General features: G+C 39.9%; 2 non-coding genes across 2 annotated transcripts; one reads left to right on the top strand and one right to left on the bottom strand.

Annotated features, from left to right (window-relative positions):
- Positions 1-2,353: 2,353 nt before the first annotated feature.
- trnap-agg (transfer RNA proline (anticodon AGG)) lies at positions 2,354-2,425 on the top strand. The gene has a single exon. It is a non-coding gene; the product is annotated as a tRNA-Pro (tRNA).
- An 877-nt stretch (positions 2,426-3,302) lies between these two features.
- Positions 3,303-3,391, bottom strand: trnat-agu (transfer RNA threonine (anticodon AGU)). Its single transcript is given in 2 exon segments — positions 3,303-3,338; positions 3,354-3,391. It is a non-coding gene; the product is annotated as a tRNA-Thr (tRNA).
- Positions 3,392-22,953: the final 19,562 nt, after the last annotated feature.

The raw sequence follows: 22,953 nt of genomic DNA, 5'->3' as shown, positions 1-22,953 counted from the left end.
AAAAAAAATATCCAGAAAAAACTCTGACACAGTCGCTCCAACTACTCTATCATTTTTAAGCAAGGCTGAGATTTGTCAAGTTACACAAGAACTGCACTGAATATCAGTGGCCACAGCTCTTATGGAGAGATGAATCCAAATTTGAAGTTTTTGGTTCAAATAATTCTCTTAACTGTTTACTGAAACATATTCCTACTAGAAAGTGCATTTTCTGAAGAAACTGCAGTGTGAATGCTGAAATCTGAATGTATGCATTGAAATGAAATAATTAATGAATATTAAGCTAAAAACGTTGAATGAGTTGGAAAACACTGACTTTTTCACCTGAAAACCAAAGTGCAGAACTTTTGAAAGCTGATGTTCACACAGAAGAAGTTGGAAAATAGCTGAAAATGTTTAAAATGTAAATTAGAAAAAGATGAGTAATGACAAAATAAAATTTAGACTGACATCTGAATCATCTGAATGAATATTAAAAGTTCATATTCTTTAAATCACTGAATGATTATGTCATGGTCCTGAGTCTGCCGACTCAGTGTTTTGTGTTTCTTTATGCTTTTGTTTATTCTGATTATGTATTCTGTTATGATTTGCCATTTATTAGGTTTCTGTTCTGTGCCTGCCCTGGTCCCACTTCCGTGTTCCCTCTGTCTGTCTATGGCGTCACACTGTCTGCTTCTGAATCTGTCTGTTTAGTTCAGTATGTTGTCTGGTTCTCTGTGTCTGAGTTTCCTGTTTTATTCTGAAGGTCCCCGTCTCATGTGAGTGTGTTCAGTTTACATTTCCCCTGTCCCATCAGCTCTGATTTCTCCCAGGTGTGTTGCCCTCCTGTCTCTCACCCCCTGATTACTGGTGTGTGTATTTAAGCCCTGTGGGTTCTCCTGCCTGTTGCCGGTTTGTCTGTGTTCCACGGTGTCCTGTTCCTCGTCTGCATCTCTCTGCATCTCTCTGCATCTCTCTGCATCTCTCTGCATCTCTCTGCATCTCTCTGCATCTCTCTGCATCTCTCTGCATCTCTCTGCTTCTGCTGGAGCTGCACACCTGCCTCTTCTTCTCCCATTCGCTCCGCTTGCTACTTCAATCATGAAACGGATCAATGATCAGCGTATCGGCTTTTCTCTCTTGTTTGTTTATCGCCCACTTTGCGCCAGAAAGAGGAAACCAGCGGATGTCGCACAAAACAACAGCAGCACGTTTAAGCTTGATCAGCTGTTGTTAGAATGTATTTAATATTAATTTCTAGTATCAACTGATGTTTGCTGGAGCCACAGCTGTAAAAGCTGCTGGTCATGATATCTGTGTGGTTGCATGTTAGGTTAATTAGTGATTCTACCTAGCAATGAATGTGCACCAATCTTATGACACTGCCAACTTTGCTGTGATGGTGTCATTGTTGATTAAAGTTAATTTATTTATTTATAGTCACCTAGTTCTAAACACAGTTGACCATATGACGATGAGTTAGTGACAAAGTCTTTAGGAGTGTTATGGCCCGTCTAGGCGCGGCCAGACCGTAACATAAGGGGTGATCCATCCCCGTACGACCCCAAGCAGCACATCACGCAATTAATACTTTTTGACAGTGATTTATTTACAATGAGTGAATTTAGAAACAAAGGAATGGAGCGAATTATAACTTCAGGGTGAACCCAAGGTCAAAACAACAAACAAAAGGGAGCCTATCTCAGGGATAAATCAAACTTACCTATTCAAAAGAATTAAACCAAACGACAATGACTTACCTCCCTACCTAAAAAAAAAAAACAGGACAAAACTGTAATCAAACAAAAAGGCGGTCCACCCCTACATGCTCCTACATTAACATTAATAGGAGGGTGGAAATCACTGAGGTTGAATTTATAATGGCTGCTGCTTGGTGGCATGGGCCGGTCAAACATCTGCAGCGAGTTGAAAAAACGCAGAGTATAGGTTTGTGATTCATGCTTTTCTGGGTGATGTATGACGTTCATGTGAAAATGTGCTAAAGAGAAATCCTACAAATGAACCCTAAAAAGGCACATCTGTGAAGTGAAAACCATTTCATATATCATGATGCTCATTGAGAGAAGGCTAAGGGTTTGTGGCACTGTGAAATAAGCAAAGCATGGCTACTTCCAGGAATCTAAAATATAAAACATATTTACTTATTTATCATTCTTTTTGATGGTACATGATTCCATATTTCTTGCTTCATTTATTTGACATCTTCAGTTTGTATCTACAATATAGAAAAACCCTGACAATGTGTGTCCAAACTTTTGACTGGTAGCTTTCACAACAATCTTTCATACATGCCGCTTCATTTGCTCTGATATGTAACTTTCGGAAAAAGACTTGGTGCATGTTTTTATGTGGCTCGTTGGTCTAGGGGTATGATTCTCGCTTAGGGTGCGAGAGGTCCCGGGTTCAAATCCCGGACGAGCCCAGATGTTGTCTACAGGACCAAAATGTTCTTTAGCCTCTATTTGATCCAGCAATCAGTGAGATGTTCTCTACAGCTGCAAATCACACATGTTCCCATAGTAACTCGTTTAGGGGCAGCTAAGAGATCTGATATGAATGACCTCATTGGCCTTGGCCAAGTAGAAAACATCCACAAATATTTCCAAAAATCTAGTGTTGTGTTTGTTTTTTATTTTCAAATATTGAATAACAAGACAAAACTGCAAAGCTGAATTAATTATTTTCACATTCTTAATTAACTGAATCCTTTCACTGAACTACCAAACAAACAACTTGGTACTCTCTTTCTGGCCAGTGTCATTGAAGTTTTTAAATAAACTATAAACATGTGATGAGCATCTTTTGAAGTGGATTTTAATATTACGCTGCAGCCGAGAGAGCACTCTGGTCAAACGTCAAAATGGTCTCTAAGTTTACACGTTAGTTTTGACTGCTAATGAAAATCGTTTTCTTTACAAATAACTCTCGCACTGAACTAACAGCCAATCCCTCAACAAGTTTGTGCTCTCTGCTCATATTGCCTTCATATTAAATCATTTTGTGCTTTTTAAAGAACTTATTTTAACATTGCACTCAACAACAAACAAATCCTCCATAACAACAACAGTAACTTCAATGGCGAAACTGCATTATATTTCTTCAGGTCAATATACGGGCCCCAAGTAGGAGTGAGGTAAGCCGTGAGTTTGAGACCCTTGCTAAAATGAAATGGTGGAGAGTCCCAGGTATTTATACACCAGTGGGATGTGTCCCTTAAAGGGATCTGGACACTCATCTTTCAAAGCTCCTTAGACTAACAGGCCCTGGATGACTGAGAACAGACAAAACTACTATATTTTAGGCACTGCTGGGAGTTGAACCCAGGATCTCCTGTTTTCTAGTTTAATACTTACTAGACAGGCACTTTAACCAACTAAGCCACAGTGCCACATACACACAGGTGAGTGACTGATGAACACTGAGAAAACCTCAAACCGTTAAATAGATTTGAGCCTAAACAGAAACACATGAAAGGCAGTCCATCCATCCATCTTCATCCGCTTTATCCGGGGCCGGGTCGCGGGGGCAGCAGCCTAAGCAAAGAGGCCCAGACCTCCCTCTCCCCAGCCACCTCCTTCAGCTCATCCGGGGGAACACCATATAATCTCTCCAGCGTGGCCAAACCTCTCATCCTATCTCTAAGGGAGAGGCCAGCCACCCTTCGGAGGAAACTCATTTCTGCTGTTTGTATCCGCGATCTCGTTCTTTCGGTCACTACCCACAGCTTGTGACCATAGGTGAGGGTAGGGACGTAGATCGACCGGTAAATTGAGAGCTTCGCTTTTACACTCAGCTCCCTCTTCACCACGATGGACCGGTGCAGCGTCTGCATTACTGCAGCTGCAGCCCCAATCCGTCTGTCGATCTCCGGCTCCCTTCTCCCATCACTCGCGAACAAGACCCCGAGATACTTGAACTCCTCCACTTGGGGCAGGAACTCATCCCCGACCCGGAGTGGGCACTCCACCCTTTTCCGGCTGAGAACCATGGCCTCAGATTTGGAGGTGCTGATCCTCATTCCCGCTGCTTCACACTCGGCTGCGAACCGCTCCAGTGCGAGCTGGAGGCCCTCACCCGATGAAGCCAACAGAACCACATCATCCGCAAAAATCAGAGATGAGATCCTGAGGCCACCAAAGTGAAAGCCCTCCGCCACTTGGCTGCGCCTAGAAATCCTGTCCATAAAAATTATGAACAGAACCGGTGACAAAGGGCAGCCCTGGCGGAGCCCATCACCCACAGGGAACGAGTCCGACTTATTGCCGGCAATGCGAACCAAGCTCTTGCAACGGTTGTATAGAGATCGAATGGCCCGTAGCAATGGCCCAGACACCCCATACTCCCGCAACACCTCCCACAGGACACCCCGAGGGACACGGTCGAATGCCTTCTCCAAGTCCACAAAACACATGTAGACTGGTTGGGCAAACTCCCATGCACCCTCAAGTATCCTTGAGAGGATAAAGAGCTGGTCCAGTGTTCCGCGACCAGGACGAAAACCGCATTGTTCCTCCTGTATCCGAGGTTCGACTAGCGGACGAACTCTCCTTTCCAGCACCCTGGCATAGACTTTCCCAGGGAGGCTTAGGAGTGTGATCCCCCTGTAGTTGGAACACACCCTCCGGTCCCCCTTCTTAAAGATGGGGACCACCACCCCAGTCTGCCAATCCACGGGTACTGCCCCTGATCTCCACGCAACATTGCAGAGGCGTGTCAACCAGGACAGCCCTACAACGTCCAGAGCCTTCAGGAACTCGGGGCGGACCTCATCAACACCAAGGGCTGTGCCACCAAGGAGTTGTTTAACTGCCTCAGTGACCTCGCCCCTGGAAACTGGCGGGTCATTCCCCTCATCCCCAGACTCTGCTTCCTCCTCGGAAGACGCGTCAGTGGGATTAAGGAGGTCCTCGCAGTATTCCTTCCATCGCCTGACAATTTTCTCAGTCAACGTCAGCAGCGCTCCGCCAGCACTATACACAGTGCAGGTAGAGCACCGCTTTCCCCTCCTGAGACGCCTGACGGTTTGGCAGAACCTCTTCGAGGCAGTCCGAAAGTCTTTTTCCATGGCCTCTCCAAACTCCTCCCACACCCGAGTTTTTGCTTCAGCCACTGCCCGAGCCGCATTCCGCTTGGCCTGTCGATACCTGTCGGCTGCCTCCGGAGTCCCACAGGCTAACCAAGCCCGATAGGACTCCTTCTTCAGCCTGGTGGCTCCCTTCACCTCTGGTGTCCACTATTTGGTTCGGGGATTACCACCACGGCAGGCACCAACCACCTTCCGGCCGCAGCTCAATGCAGCAGCTTCGGCAATGAATGAAAGGCAGTCTTGTTTCTTATATTAATCACCAAAGGTTGTCGCATAAAAAGAGACGACGTGTTTAAAACTCAGGGGTTAAAAGTGGGACGGTGTTTTTGTTTTTGCTAGCTAAAGGTTCAGCTGCTGTTTTTCACAGGGACAGAGAAGACAGGGAGCTAACATCACATGGAAATGGAGAAAGATAAGAAAGACGGGACAGGAGAGGTGAAAGTGGTTCACAATAATATCACACAGATGTACATAAAACATACATCATCATCATACAGCACAAATCCATTTAGAAGCTAGTCTAAATAAATGAGTCTTCAGCTGCTTTTTAAAAAACCTAAAGATGGAGTCAAAGTATTCCACAACCTGGGGGCCACCGCTCTAAAAGATCTGACTCCTTTGATCCTAAAACGTGTTTGTGGGACCACCAACAGCCTTTGATTAGATGATCTCAGGCTGTGAGAGGGAGGGTGGGGTTCTAACAGATCAGAGATGTAGGCAGGAGCGTCACGACTCAGAGCTTTAAAAGTCAGCACTAAGAGTGAATTCTAAAATGTACTGGAAGCCAGTGTAATGAGAAGAAAACCTATGTAATGTGCTCTCTTTTTCATGCCTTTGTTAAGAGCCTTGCAGCAGCAGCATTTTGGACTGACTGGAGACAGTTAAGATTCTTTTGGCTCAAACAAAGAAAACGGCTGTTACAATAATCGAAGCAAGCTGAAATAAAAGCTTGAATAATCATTTCCAATTCAGATTTAGACAACAACAGTCTGGTGAGGAGTAGTTTGGGAGACTGTGGGTGTTCATAAAGTACCTCCTATCTCCTATTCCTAGACTTCTTCCCTGATGTTGATGAGAAAAGGTCATTGATAAATCGATAAACGCCTGTGAAAGATATCATTACAAAGGTTGGCATATGACAGAAAGAACCTCTAGGGTCAGATCTATGGAACGCCAGGACTGCCATAATGAATTAATTAAATACACCATTAAATAATTAATTAAATGTGGCAATAATTAATTAAAATTGAAAATAATTAATTCAATAAATATTTAAGACACATTTAATTAATTAATTATTGACACATTTTATTAATTATTGACATATTTAATTAATTAATGTCACATTTAATTAATTATTTAATGGTGTATTTAATTAATTCATTATGGCAGTCCTGGCCTTCCATACAGCTCTACTCATGTCTGCAGCAGCTAAAAGCCTTCTTTTGACATTAAAAAGCTGTTGGGTTTGCTAAAGAGGCTCAGCGTCAGCTGGTGACTGAAAGTTGTGAACAGGAGTATTTTTGCAGCTGGCCTTTGATTCAAAATCTTAAACACTAAATGGGATTTGAGCCTAAGAAACTCAAACTGAGGATCATCCACAAAGACCAACAAGTCAAAGAAAACAGGCACGTTCTCATTTTTACAATCTCACATGCCAGTGCAACAGGGACTAATATCAGGTTTAAATGTCAACATAATATACTCACCTAAATCTGTCTCTCAGCCCAGGAAGTCTGAACAGCCCCTGCTATGTAGTTACCAGCACAACAACCTGGATGTGATCCTGATCCCAAAGCTCTACTAAGGGAATAGTTTAAGCTTTTAGCCAATTCATTTCTGTGTTCGGGATTCCCAAAGTAATTCAGAAGGATCAAGGCTCTAATTTTACTTCTAGATTATTTGCACAGGCTCTCCAACAACTTCATTTTAAACATAAATCATTGGTGTGTCATCGTCAAAGTAAGGATTCATTAGAACGCTCCCATCAGCATTTAAATCATTGCTGCTTGTTGCACCGAACTGAAGGCTGATTGGGATGAAAGTTTGCCTTGGCGCTTACTGGCAGCCAGAGTAAGTAAGTTAATCCAATTTTTTTATATAGCGCTTTTTAAGACATGAAGCTATTAAAAAGTGCTTCTCAAGGGAATATAAAAGCGTATCAAACAAAACAACATATTACACACGAACATTACCCAAATGCCTGTCTAAACAGATGTGCTTCAAGCTGTTTTTTAAATGAAGCCACAGAGTCGATGGTGTGTAGTGGGGGAGGTAAACTGTTCCAGTGTTGGAGCTAGGGTTTGAAAAGCGCGATCCCCCTTTGTTTTCAAACGGGTCCATGGAATAGTCAGAAGACCACTATCACTGGCTCTGAGGATCCGGTTTAGAGAGTTTGAAGGTTGAAAAAGCTCCACGATATAGGTGGTGGCCTCATCTTGTAAAATATGAACATAAAAGTGAGGATTTTAAACTGATATCTGTACCCAACCAGACGCCAGTGTAAGGATTTAACATGAGAGTGATATGGGACTTCCAGCCTAATTGCAAGCGACAACGTAATTCAAACAGAATTCAAACAGTTTAACAGAAACACATGAAAGGCAGTCTTGTTTCGTATATTAATCACCAGACGTTGTCGCATAAAAAGAGACGACGTGTGTCAAAGTCAGGGGTTAAAAGTGGGACGGTGTTTTTGTTTTGCTAAGTCTCCACGACACTCTAAACTTCAGGCTGCTCATCTACAGTCAGCCTCCTCCATTGCCCCTTGATGCCCACTCACACTAGTCAGCTTCTACGACAGTGGGTGGGGTAACTGCAGAGTTACTCTAATTTTGCGTTTTCATTTTTTCCATTTTTTCATTTGTTTTTAATTTTGTCTAGTTTCACTTACTTTCTATTGTGAGTTTATGTATTTTAGTTTAGTTTTTATTGTTTGAAATTGTTTTGCTTTTCATTACAATTTTCAGTTCAATTCTATTTTATTTATATAAATAAAATTATAAATCACAGCAACAGTTGCCTAGGGGTGCTTTAGACTGTAAGCTAAAGACCCTACAATAACACATACCCCACAGTGGCCATGAAGAACTCCCTTTTAAAAAGAAGAAACCTCCAGCAGAACCAGGCTCAGGTAAGGGGCTGCTGTGCCAGAGAGCAAGAGAATAATAATAACTAATAATAAGATGCAGGGTGGCGTATAAACACATAGTCATAAAAGTGACATGAGAAGAATCTTATTGCAGCACAACTAAGGGAGGATTCAGGGTCCCCTGGTCCAGTTCTAACTTTATGCTTTATTCAAAATGAAAGTTTATGTTAAAGGAATTCCCTGACTTACACTGTCTTTGTGTCTTTGTTTAGAAGCAGAACGACACAGATGGATCCACTTCCCAACCCTGTCATCGCTGTGGTGGTGGGAAAGATATTTCTGTTCTAAAACTTTTGTGCATACAAAATAATACGACAGGACTTGAAGGAAAGCAACACATTTACTCTCATTTGGGGCGACTGAGGATGGATCAGATGAGTTTCACACCTACCTTGTGTCCTCATACCTGGTGGTAATGGACAGCATGTTGACTTATCAGCACTGGGGTCTTTTGTTTGATGGTTCCACAGTGCCTCCTGGCCGTGAAGAAGCACCACACCCCTCTACTCTTTCCATTACAGGGAATGTGTAGAAAGCACAAACCTTTAATAATCACAGCTGAGATCATAAAGTGTAGTTATCCTTCCTTCCTTTCCTTCTTCCTTCCTCTTAAGCACTTAAGGGTTGCTGGAGAGGGGGTTGAAGAGTATCCCAGCTGTCACGAGGTAAAACTCAGGGTACACACTTGACAGTTAACCACTCATGATCACATTCCCAATAGATTATTGTAGTCCCAAAAGAATCAACAATTAACCTAAAAAAGCAAGTTGTTGGACAGTGAGAGGGAGCCGGAGCATCCTCAGAGAACCCAACATGCAAACAACAGATTCACATGCACGACCTTCTTGCTGTGAGGCAACAGAACTAACCACTGCATCACCATGCTGACCTTAGAGTGCAGTCCTGTGGTGGAAAATGTTACTGTGGGTGCTTTAGATTATATTACATACAAACAAAAAGTACTGGTTTATTATATCAGTGGGTAAAAGAGTCAAGATTGGATCTAAAGGATGTAAATGGACACGCACAGAGCATTTCTGCTCAGTCTGAACACTCAACGCAGCCTCATTCGCCCAACTGAAACTCAGCGTTCAGTATCTCCTTTTTTCACCAAAAGACTTTCTCTGTATCTCTGCTCTATTTGTTTTTGACTTGAAACACTAAATAAATGTTTTACTACACATCTGTCTCGATTGTTTAATCAGCTGCTGTAAACTGTCCAAATTTAAAATGCTACATTTAGTAGATTTAGAGATATTTATTTCACTATTTTTAGGTAATGATACTTTATAAACCTGTTCGGCTGTTTAACAAAGACAGTATCATCATGTTTAAAGCACTTTTAAATCTGACAGCAGCACTCAGTTCTCCTGCACATGTGTGATCTTGGAGTGAACTGAAGGTTCAGATGCATCTCTCAGGTCCTGTGTGGGGACTTTGCTGGACTTTTGTCTGTTTCTTAAAGATGTGACTTTCAGATTCTATTCAGCTGGTGTAGATATTGGAGGGGGGGGGGGGGTGTCTGAAACATCTTCTTCTGTCCTCCACTCTTCCAGTTTTATGTTTGTTTAATCAAGTGTAATAATACACATTGATTAAATGTCCCAAAGTAAAGAAATCTCTCTGTGAACATTTAGTTTGCTGCCATCTTGTGGCAGCAGCTGGCTACTGTTATTTTCACATGTGCATTGTCTTTTAAACAAACCCATTAATTAAATTGGTGATTTGAAGTAATATATGAAATATTAGTGTGGGTAAGTCCCAGATTTCAGTTTATTTGACAATAGCTACATTTAATAAGAAGATGTGAGATCCAAATATATGCTTCTGTCGACACGTGTTCATTTTGATGAGGTTTACTGAACAAATTTGAATCATCACAACAACCAAAATGTTAGCAACACATTATAAAGTTTATTATTATTACTATGGTAACCATGTTTATGTTTGATTTAGCTGTTCTAGCCTTACCTGCTAACTCAAACACGTTCTGTAGGTGTCACATTTAGAGGACTGTAAGTTCACACACATTCAGACTTTTGCAAACAGGAGTTGGAGATTGCAAAGAGAAGGAGAAGTGTTTTGTAAAAACTTTACAAGTTATACAGATTATTTTCTCAAACAGCAACCAGTGCAAACATGTTTTTCTGGACTCTAAGAAGGAGAAAGGGACAGCCTGATATGTCATGTTTTTTTATATATTTTTTAAAAGTTGCTGTTTTTGTGCAGCACAGTTCTTATTTAATCAAATGCTCTTTGATTTATTTGAATCCTATAATAAAGGAGGTTACTGTGGGTGTTGGAGAGGAGAAGGCCCCTCTAAAAAAGTAAGATCTTTGCTCTGTGATGAAAATTATGTTGATGTTGTGTAACAGGGTCATAAATCACATTGTTATAATTACACAAAATGTGTCCTAAACCCCCAAACTGTTCCTTTTATACCTGACTTTTAGGACCTCCAAGCCTGTAGTTATGTTCATTATCAGTTAGAGCCCCTCCTCATTCTTTTCTTCTTCTTCTTTGGTGCAACCCTATAAATACAGTGTACCCCTTTTGCCTCTGCCCTTTTCTACAATTCCCCTGTGGGAGAGGAGCTGGAGTGGGCAAATTATTTACTTGGAGGCCTTTCTTTCTTTTACCTTTGTTATCAGACACAATGCAGGATCACACCGGTTACACTTGGTGCCGTGACCCGGATGAAGATGGCGTTCATGAGACCCCTCCCATAATGGGTGTTCCTGATCTTGGTGGGCTGGCTGGTGATGGAGCCTCCCCAGGCTCCCCTGCTGCTTTCCCGTCCCACAGTTTTCATTCTCTTGAACCCGAAAATGTGGACGTGGATCAAGGACTTACCACACCTTTTGGTAGAATCATTAAACCAGTTCGTCGCTTGATTGAATCAATGGCTCAACTTGAAACAATCCTTGGTGTTGAACCTGTTCGAGCAGCGGTTATCGATGTGTGAATTTGTTTATTGCTGTATGTTGTCCATTGCTATTGTTTTTGGTAAAGAATAATAGAGGCACAGAGTTGATTGTATTTTGTCAGTCTGTGCAGTCTGATGGTGATGCCAATAGATATTATGGCCTGTTTTGTGTGGTGTAAATGGCACCTCATTTTGTCTATAGTGTGTCCTGGGATCTTGCTAGGTGCCGAGCGGGTCTCAGGTCTCTTATCCTCCTTGGAGGAAGCTATGTTGCTGATCTAATTCATTGTATATGTGATGTGAATTTGTTTGAGGCCACTGTATCTGTTATTGTGGGTTTATACAATTTATTATTATTATTATTATTTGGTGTACTCTTTAGTATTTTGTGTAATTCTTGGGGGGGTGAATGTAACAGGGTCATAAATCACATTGTTATAATTACACAAAATGTGTCCTAAACCCCCAAACTGTTCCTTTTATACCTGACTTTTAGGACCTCCAAGCCTGTAGTTATGTTCATTATCAGTTAGAGCCCCTCCTCATTCTTTTCTTCTTCTTCTTTGGTGCAACCCTATAAATACAGTGTACCCCTTTTGCCTCTGCCCTTTTCTACATTTCCCCTGTGGGAGAGGAGCTGGAGTGGGCAAATTATTTACTTGGAGGCCTTTCTTTCTTTTACCTTTGTTATCAGACACAACGCAGGATCACACCGGTTACAGTTGTACATTTATATATACACCCATAAACATGCATGCACAGTTTTCTGGTTTGAAAGTAAATATTTGTCTGAATATTTGAGCTGAATCAGTTTTTACTGTGTAAATTTTGTGTAAATAGATTTCTTCCCTCTGTGGAGTCAACAGCTTCATGCAGTCGGTTCAGATGACTTTCTTGAGGCACTGAGTGCAGTTTGAGTGCATTACAGCAGACTGATCTTCTCTGTTATCGTTGTGTTTCCAGTGTGAGTGCACGAAAGGGTCTCATGGATCAACATGTGGTCCCTGGGAATCCAGCCACTTCTGCTGCACCAGTCTCACCTCCAGCTGAGACTCAGAGGAACAAAGCAAAGAAAGCTTCCTGGTGGCGCAGATAAGGTGAGTTTAACACTGCAGAAATAAATAAATAGCAGTTTTATTATTATTATTGTTATTATTACTGGTATTTTTTACATAATTATTATTATAAATTTGTTGTTATTGGCATCATTAGTAGTAGTACTAGTTATATTATATTATTATTTAAAATATTATTGTTATTATTATTGTTGCTGTTAAGTAAAGTAAGGGTAAAGTAAGTGTATTGCATTTGTGCAGTGGTTACAGTGGTGACACTTATTAGACTCTGTAGGCTGTGCACCAGTTCTTCAGGGTACTTTTTAGGTGCAGTTGTTGCAACCACTGTCAATGTGACACCATAACAGAACAAGTTTATTAAACCAGAAGAAGAAAGAGAACTCTAATATGATGGCTGCACACCAGCTGGACCATTATAATCACATCACATTACTTCAAGGACTCCAAGAATGTTCATACAGGGAGGATAAATAAAGTTTTTGATTATTTATTATAAAAAAGAGATGATATATATATAATGCAGCAGGGACTCCACCAGCTAACATGTCAGGTCATTTGACACACTGATTTATTTATCATTTCTTTTTCTCTCTCAGCTTTTCAGTTCCACATTTTTGCCATTTCTTCCACACTTAACTCTTTTCTACAAGGTGAGCCCACAGTGAATGTAGGAGAGGGCAGGTGGCATTAAGAGATTTAAATGGGCAATCTAGGGGCCAGTTAGTTCTTCCTTTGGTGAAAGCTGGGCTCTTCAGTTCAGCATGGTACAGCTCCAAAGATTCTGCAACATCAAACCCTCTGTTTGCTAATGTTACATCACCTGGGCTGAGGCAGTCCAGGTAATTTCAACAGTTTCTTCTTTTGTTTTTAAACTTTAGATATAAACAAAACAAGAAAAGTAACATTTGTCACTCTCTATCTTCACGATGGAAGATTCATGTTCATCTCATAAGTGTTAGCAACAGTTCTAGAAAAGGAGACAGGTTTGTTCCAGTTTGCAGAAATGTTATTATAAATGTTCAAACTACTGCACTGTAAAATCTAATTAGTTCCCAGAACTCAAAAAACTATGCAAACTCTTTACCTCCAAAAAATTGAGTAAAGTTTACTTAAGATGACTGTTAGGAGAACTTATTCATTGCAAGTATGCAGTACTAAGAATAACTTGATGTTCCTGAAGGTGCTTTATGAATTGTTGACCCACTGACAAACATTTTAAGTTCTACTAAATTAAAAAACAATTTGTGGAAACCTGATTATTATTTAAAAAGAATGATTAACAACACTTCTTGTAATGGTGTTAAAATCAGCCCAATGTTTATTTTCAAATGCAAAAAGTAAACTACACTGCCGCCATGGCAACTATGACACGTTTAGAATCTTATGACCACTTTGTCCTTTGATCTTAAAAAACCCTCAAACAGAGGTGAGACACAACCACTTTTAGTCCGTTATTCGCAGCATTTATGTTCGCAGCATTCAAACGTTCGCCAGAGAAATCTTTTTAAAAATTTCAATACTTTTGAGAGTGACAGTTTACAGATTCAAACATGTCTCAGAGAAAAAACAATAAAGAAATCCTTGAAGAGAACGAACACCTGAAAATAAACCAGAGAGACATGCAGTGCCAACTCCAAGACATGTAGGAGAAAAACAGAGCGCTGCAGGCAAAGCTTGATGAAAGACCGCACACAAAGGAAGAGTTTCTTCAAGAAAAAAGGCTACAGGAGATAAAACAGAAGGAAATGGATTTCAAGCTTCAGGACATGGAGAAACACAACAAAGGCTTGCAAATCAAGCTTAATGAATCTCTGAAAAAAATTAAAGAACTCCTCCAAGAAAAAGAACAACAGGACATGAAACAGTGCAAACTCCAAGGCATGGAGCAAAAATGCAAAGCGCTTCAGGTAAAGCTTGATAAAACACTGAACAAAAATAAGGAGTTGCTTCGAGAACAAAAGCAACAAGAAGTTAAACAGAAACAAACGGACTGCAAGCTTGAAGACGTGGAGGAAAAATACACAGCGCTGAAAATAAAGCTTGATAAAGCACTGCAAAGAAATAAAGATTTCCTTCAAGAGAAAGAACAGCAAGACATGAAACAGAAACATCTGGATTGCAAGCTTCAGAACATCGAGAAACACAACGAAGGCTTGCAAGTAATGCTTGATAAAGCTCTGCAAAAGAATGAAGAAATCCTTGAAGAGAAAGAAAAACTGGACATTAACCAGAGAGACATGCAGTGCCAACTCCAAGGTGTGCAGGAACAATACGGAGCGCTGCAGGTAAAGCTTGATGAAACACTGCACAAATATCAAGAGCTGCTTCAAGACCAAGAACAACAGGAAATAAAGCAGAAAGAAGGCAAACAAGCCAAATTAGAAGAAGTGGAGAAAACATGCAAGAGACTTGAGCAGGAGAATACAGAAACAATCGATCAGTTGAGAACCCTCATCCTAGAGAAAAAAGTGCTTGTCGAAAAGCTCATGGAAAAGAAGAAGAAACGCTTCCGCTTCTTCTGGAGGAGGGACACTCCTGCTTTTTCTACTTTTTCTACTTTTTCTACTGCTGATGTCACCTCGTCTTCCTCCACCTCTGTTCCATCTTAACTTTCACCTCTCCTCTCCCTTTCTCTCCCTTTCCCTCCTGACACCTCTCCCTCCCCTGTCTCCCTTTAACTCCTATCACCTGTCCCATCTCCCTCCCCCCTCTCTCTCTTTTCACCCTCACCCCCCAACCAGTCCCGACAGTTGACTGCCCCCTCTAGAGCCTGGTTCTGTCATAGGTTTCTTCCTTTAAAGGGAGTTTTTCCTATCCACTGTCGCACCTAGTGCTTGCTCAGAGGGGATTGTTGGGGTTTTCTCTCCTCTATCTCTTTCCTCCTTTCTATCCCTTTCCTTTACCTTCTTCTTTACAACCCCCCCCCCTTTCTATTTCCTCAATAATTTAATAATAAACACAATTGGCAAAATTTTAAAAAGTCAGATCAATGTCTTCATTCAAGAATTAATTGTCTTTGTTACGGGGTCATGTGTATTTTGTGTTTTCCTCGGGCTGGTGATCCTTGCAGTCATTGAGCACAGGAGTCCAGATTTTTAGTGTTTTAATCACATTTAGTGTTACAGTTTAGATCACAACAATAGGATATCCACAATTTAGGATTCAGACATTTGTTTTTTTCAATACCGTAATCATTCTATGATTGAGTCGTTTACAGAACCAGCAGTTAGCAGCAATAACTTCAGTTCATCGACATTTGCGAGCATTTCTTTATACACAGCATTTCTGTCAGGTTGAGGTCTGGACTTCCATGCAGTAGATTTGCTGCTGTGTTTGGGCTCATTATCCTGTTGCATGGCCTAATTTAGGAGAAGCTTTAGCTGTCGGACAGACGGCCTCACATTTGACTCTAGAAAACTTTGGCATACAGAGGAGTTCGTCGACTGCAAGGTGCTTATTGCTTGTGTCTGCAGAACAAGCTCAAATCACCACAATTGAACCATCATATGTTAAGAAATAAATATATATTCTTAATGCTTATTTGTTGATTAGATTGTTTTATGAGAGGCCCAGACTTGACTAGGTCACAGGCTGACAGGAAACGGCATGTTTCTGCAGAATATGAGGACCAGACAGAGTGAAACTAAGTTCAGACAAAGGGTGACAGGTTGCCCTGGCAACAGACTTCAGAAAGGGGAAGTTATTGCAAGCTGCACAGGAAGTTTTAGTGCACAGGCATATTAATAAATCAGACACAAAAAAAAGAGGAACTAAGTAAACTGAGTGTGTGTGACGTGCAGCGGAACTATATAACCATGCTGGCTTCTAATGTTTTCAGACTTGAGCTGGCGTTTCTTTGCTAAGTCTCCATTTTCCGGAAAATGTAAAATTAAAGATCATTTTTTGAGTTAGACCACTTTGAGCCGTGTCTTTTTTGGCCGTTAAAGAATACAAAGAACTTGATTTAATACATACTTGACAGTGGATTTGAGGTGTTTGTGCTGTGTTTGATTTTTGCTAAAGTTACTGCTGTGCATTATGGCCAAACCTCCACTTTGGTCTCATCTTTTAAAAATATGTTGCTCCAGAAGCCTTCAAGGGCAAATTTGCAAACCTCAACTGAGTTGTTGTGTTCTTCATGGTGCTGATGCAGGGGTCATTAACACAGTAAGATTTAAGTGCACAAAATGTTCACATCATAATAGTAATAATAATTAGAGGAGAGTATTATGTAGTCCAAGAAGTGTGTGGAGAAGATAGTTCAGTGTGGAGGAGGGAACCATGGTGTTCAGGAGTCAAACTGCTTTGGGGGAAAATGCTATTGCACAATCTTGCTGACCTGCTCCTGGAGACGCAGAGTCGTCTTCTGGATGGAAGGGTGGTAAACAGTTGGTGGGAAGGGTGGTGCATGTCAGCCATGATGCTAGTGGCTTTCCCAGTGAGTTGTAAATAACCTGTAGACTGGGTAGAGAGCTGCCAATAACACGCTGTGCAGTCCACACTATCCTCTGCAGGGCTCTGCGGTTGGACGCGTGGCAGTTTCCATACCAGACTGTGATGCAGTGGGTTAGGATGCTCTGCATGGTACCTCTGTAGAAGGTGGTACCTCTGTAGAAGGTGCACATCCAAACCCAAAGATGGGTTTGGATGTGCACCTTCTTCAGTTGCTGCTGAGCTCTTTTTGTCACTGATTTGGTGTTGCTGGTCCAGGACAGGTCCAGGGGCGGATCTAGAGAAATGTTTGTAGGGTGGCATGGAAATCAAATGGGGTGGCAAAATCAAAGCCTTGTTTTAAACACATATGCAGGTGTTACATATGGTTAATGCATAAGTATATGTTTCATATAAATATGGTCTATAACTTAATTATATAAAATGTGTGAATTTGTATTTTATGTGCTATATAGCCTTTATAATTAATAAATATGTAACCAATGAGTATAAAATCCAGAAAGCTACACAAGTCTAACTTAAGCTGTATTTTGTTAGAAAAACAATCAAATTGTTACTGACTACTACTACAGTCAGAAATATGCACTGTCACAAACAATAATTTAAACCTAATTTTTCATGATTTGTTGGGTTAATATTTTGAGGTCCAAAATATAATTGGCCATTTTTGGCTACTTTTGATTGTTTTTGTTTAGTTTTTTTTTCACCTCTTGGCATCATTCTTTTTCAGCACAACCTCACATGTCCGAATTTACAGTTATTTATTCATTGACAAACTGTATTAACACAACTGGTCTGAAATCACACAAACACATAAAATCCTAGTAGTAGTTATATTTTCTTTTCACTGTAAAAAGTACTAACAAGTTTAGTAAATTATTTTCATAACTTGAAATGCAAATATAAATTTTACATTTTTTTAAAAAATTATGCAAAACTTTTGTAAATAATAAAGTTCTAAACAACTATTCATCTAAAAATGCAGCCTGTGCATCTCGTGTTTTTTTTTTCTTGTACAGCCATTTAAAAATACTAAGACTTTGCTTGCGAAATTTTGAACACAGTAATAAATCTGGTTGATTCTAAGCTAACCAGTTAAAAATAAAGAAAAAACAACTATATGTGCTGTTGAAGATTTATCTGGGAACATAATATATGACATGACCCTGAAAGAATAAACAACATCTTTAGGGATTTCTATGAAACTTTATACTCACCACAAATAAGCCCACTTAAAAATGATATTGATCTGTTTTTGGACAACATAACTCTTCCAAAATTACTAGACAGTCAAGAATGGCACTGGATTTGCCGTTGACACCAGGTGAACTCCAGGAAGAAGATAAGAATGCCCAATAATGAGGCTCCAGGTCCAGACGGCTTTCCAGCAGAAGTGAGTGAACTTTGACAGAGTGAACTGGAAAGTTTTACTTGCAACCAAATTTGGTTTTAGAAACTCTTTCATAAACTGGTTAAAAATATTATATAATTCCCCAACAGCTTGTGTCAGAACAAATGACCAAACATCCTCCAGCTTTTGTCTCTTGAGGGGCACCAGGCAGGAATGCCCACTCTCCCCTTCACTGTTTGTAATTTTTATTGAACCACTAGCAGCAGCAATTACAGTAATTAGGGGCATAAAATGCAAGAATGTAGAAGATAAGATCAGTCTTTATGCAGACGATGCGTTGCTTTTTCTCCAAAACTCACAAACCAGTCTCTCTCGGGTGATTACATTGATAAACTTCAATAAACTGGTCAAAATCTACAGTCTTTCCAGTTAATTGCTCTCTGCGTAATTCCAATGTCTCTTCTGTTTTTTTCTTTTCTCAACAGGTGATCCAGGTGATTGTTTTTAAGTGCCCTTTCTCACTGTCCAACTTCCCCTCTGTTTTGTTTCTTTCCCTCTCTTTCTTTCTATGTTTCTTTCTTTCTCCTTTTAATGTACCCCAGTCATGTCTGTCCCATCTGTAACAGCTGAAAATAAAATACAATAAATACATAATAATAATAAAGGTCAATCTTATGGACCAATATGGCAAGGCCATAATGATCCACTTGGTAAAGTAAATCTGTTGGGCATCTTTCTAGGCCTTTAGAAAATAATTCTGATGGAATCAAACAAAAAAAAGGAGCTGTATGTGAGGCATTCAGGGAACACTGGCCATTTATGTGGAGAGAAATCTGTCTTACAAATGATACTCAATTGTATATAGCATTTGTATTCTATTTATTCTACTGTATATAGTATTTTATTTTATTCTATTCTATTGTGTACAGTTGCGTACAATATCTTATTCTTATCTTATTCCAGTGTTTTTCTAAATTTCCCATGTGTGGGACTAATAAAGGTTATCTTATCTTATTTTATCTTATCATAAACTAAAATTTTAGAAAAGTGTTCAGTGATTGATAAGTAACTTTTGAGGACTCACAAGTGTGCGCTTCGATCCACAGACAAAAACAAAACAATGTTTTGTTTGACAAATTCTATGAAACATTCACGCTCCAGTTTGTTTGTTATTCAGAGATTTCATGGCTTCATGGTGCAGATGAATGACTTTTTGCACCAATCAGGCCGAGTTTATCTGCAAAGCAACACAAGTTATTATGAGGTTCATCAATCAACCAGTAAAAGATCTAACCTTACTGAGTGGGACCAAGTAGCTATCTATACTTTTCCTATGAAAAAACCTTCTAAAGCAGGGTTTTAATAGTTTTGCAATTTTCATTAGTTTTTATTTTTATTTAGTTTTGACTTCAGATTTTCAATTTTATATCAGTTTTAATTAGTTTTTACCAATTGTTTGCTAGTTTAGTTTAGTTTTTATTTTTTGAAAATCTTTAGTTTCAGTTTAGTTTTGATTAGTTTCAGTTATAGTTTTAGTTGTGTCTGCAATAATTAAGTGTAACAAAATCCCAGTTTCATCATATCAGTCATTCTGCTCATCCTTGGGTATGTTGCTATTCCAGCTACCATACCCTGCACCCTGGACAGGTCGCCTGTCTGTCGCAGGGCTAACATGCAGAGACAGACAACTCACATTCCCACCTATGGGTTCTTTAAATAAATAAATAAAGGCAGATGAACAACCATTGATACCAGGCAACTATAAAACGTATATCTTGGCCCCAATGAGACTATTAACTCTCGCAGCACCGGGTGTTCGTAATAGTGGTTCAAGTGAATTGATAAACTTTTTGAAGGTAATTGACTCACACAGTTATGTAGATATCCCCGTCCTGTTGTCTCGGGATGTGTCACACTGCCTTGCCTGGGGTTAGCTTCTGTTTTCTGGGGATGAGGGTTGAGTGTGCTCCCTTACCTTCTCAAGGTAAGCTAGGTTAGCCTTCTTGTGTGAGCTTTTCAAGTGCACTTTAAGGTTTGTGGGATTTTTTTCCCTTTAGAAATGTCCCTCATAATTTGTCTCTTTCCACTACAAGACACTTGCTTTATCCAAAACACAGTCATATTCAAAGTAATCCCAAATTGGACTCTGGTGCTTTCTCCTGACTTTTCCTGACATGATTCTGCGCGTGGACGGAGTAGCAACACAGACGACTCGACTAACGTACTTGCCACCTGCTGGCATAATGAGACACAGCAAGAAAAAAATCTGGAAACTAAACTTCATTTTCACCCTTGACTATTGTATGACACGCACACATCAACGAAAACTAAACACATTTTTGCTATAAATTCAGTTAATTTTAGTTAGTTTTGTGAACACTCATTCCAGTTTTAGTTAGTTTTCCTTTTTTTGTTTTTATTTTTATTTCCGTTAACGAAAATGTTTTTTCACTTCTAGTTTTCGTTATTTCGTTAGTTTTCGTTAACGATAATAACCTTGTTCTAAAGCTGTCTATAGTTTTACTTTCAGAGTTCATCAACAAACAGTTCGAATGCCTGTAATTATCAGGCTGTACTCAAGCCAGTTAATTAGTCTGAAAACTGCTGTGACTCCAAACCCAAGTACCCTCCTGGGAAATTATGGCTAATGTCACACTTGGATCTGCTGATAGAGAAGTGAGTCCGTGTAACCTTTATTAAATCAGGCAAAACAACACATACTTATTTACTGTGGCGGCCTGCAGAAAGCAAAACAATAAATAAATGGGGGTAAGGGTAAGCTGAAGCCATCTGATGTTTATGTTCATGAATATTACACACGGAAACATTTTGACTTTTTTTTTTTATTGTTTACTAAAATACTTTTAAATCTCTAGTTTTAGTTTAAGAAACATCTAGTCCAGCAGGTGGCGGTAATGCACCTTAAAGCTCTAACCGCCAAAGTAAAACCCCAGAAGAAGAAGAAGCTGCAGAGTTCCCGCTTCATTGCGTTTGTGTTTTAGTTTATTTTTCTTCCTCATCTAAAGTGAAGCACTAAGGTAACTTTGATTTGAGTTCAGTCAATCTTGAATTTAGCTCCTGAGTGAAGTTTTCTGTTGCTCTCCTCGGTCTCTGTTGTCGGTTATTTGTGAACCTGTTGAAAGAAAAAGCCTCTACATCAAGTCAACCTGCTATAAACTAATTTACAAGAAGATATCAACAAATACTAATGAAATACTGAGAAGACAACAGTGTTATTATTAGAAGAAAGCTTTTAAATTAGCTAAGTGTAATCAGAGTTTCTGTTGTTTTATTAGTCTGTTACTAAGCGCTAGTTAGCATCTCTGTGTCACTTTGTGGCACCTGCACAGTTTTTGAATGCAGCGTGCTATCCAAGCTAGCTAGCTAGCGCCACCCTTCATCCATATAAGGTCACTTCCGACTACAAAAAATCCCAACATGTTGGCGGTAAAAGTGCTATAATGAAATCCATTTATGAGAAATATAAAAATAAATGTATTCCAGGCTAAAACACAGCTGCCTTTGTTAGCGCAAAGTTGTGTTGTCCCACAGGGCATGTGATTGTAAAAACCGGCCTCACTCTGAGACACCTGTTATTAGAATCATTTCAAAGATGATTTGATTAATTCTGATCAGTATTCAGTAAATGAGTCCGATTAACTGTTAGCAAAATAATAATAATAGGCCAGAGATACCAGAGATGCATTTTCAAAACTTATACAGCCTCAAACCCTAAGAGGGGATCTGTGTTCTTATCGCATTTAAATGTACTGCAGATTTTTTTAAAGCTCCAAACAAAACTGAAATGGAGGAACAAAGATATATAGAATAGAATAAAATAGTCTTTTATTGTCTTTGTACATATTCAACTAAATTGTGGGTGCTCCACACCAACTGTGCATGGAAAACAATATAAATAGTAAGACAGTAAGAATAAATAACATATAAGAGGAGTATATACAAAGAGGAGGAAGGCACACATTAGAGAACAGGATGCTTGAAAGTAGTGCAATGGACTTGATACAAGTAGAGAATCGGAGTGTGACTGAGTGATGAGAGTTACTCAGATCATGGCTTTCTAAACCCACTCAGATAGGATAATCTTCCACGGCACACCTGATCATTTCTCACGGCACACGTATATATGTCGCAGCATAGTGGTTGGGAAACACTGTACTCGTTTATGCAGCTCCATCGATTGTTCTGTTTTCGTTCTTTGCCAGGGCCTTTTTAAAGAGGAATTGCTCTCCTGGTACTGGTGTGCCATACTGCTGAATTTGGTATCGGTGCTCAAACCTTTTGTGTCTGTTGCCCACCCAGGGAGGCTAAAATTGTTGTTTGTGCTCTCAGATGAACATATGAGACACTTTGACTCTTCAGTGCAGTGTGGAGCCTAACAAAGTTCTGTTTTGTGTCCCAGCTGATCAGCAGGAGGAGAAGAGTCTGATGGAGCAGCAGGGGAAATTTCAGCTACTTGGACTCAGCTCAGCCACTGCAGAGAAAACAATGAGTTTGACAAAGAAGGTGACAGATACTAGTGTTAAGAAATACTCCATTAAAAGCTGAAGTACTGATATATGTTTTATGCTAAACTAATGGAACCTTGTGCTATATTAATGTAATGTAAAAGTAATGTATATAATGCCTACATGACTTTGCCTCTAAAGAGGAAAATGGGCAGGGAAGATGTTAAAGTGGGATTCAGCAGGACTCAACCCTAAAATCAGCTGTAGTGGCTCAGTGTGGGGAAAAGAATCACAGCTCACAATCATTTCTATTGAGAGCTCCAGTAGATTTTCATAATGTACAGGCTGTGATCAGCTGACCTGCTGCTCTCTGTGAATTCAACCAGATGTTAGCAGATGTTTCATGAGTTGTCCTGGCTGATTTCCATTCTCTACACTGACA

The sequence above is a fragment of the Neolamprologus multifasciatus genome, chromosome 9, assembly GCF_963576455.1.
Source record: "Neolamprologus multifasciatus chromosome 9, fNeoMul1.2, whole genome shotgun sequence".
NCBI lineage: Eukaryota > Metazoa > Chordata > Actinopteri > Cichliformes > Cichlidae > Neolamprologus > Neolamprologus multifasciatus.
This window is presented reverse-complemented; position numbering and strand designations above follow the sequence as displayed.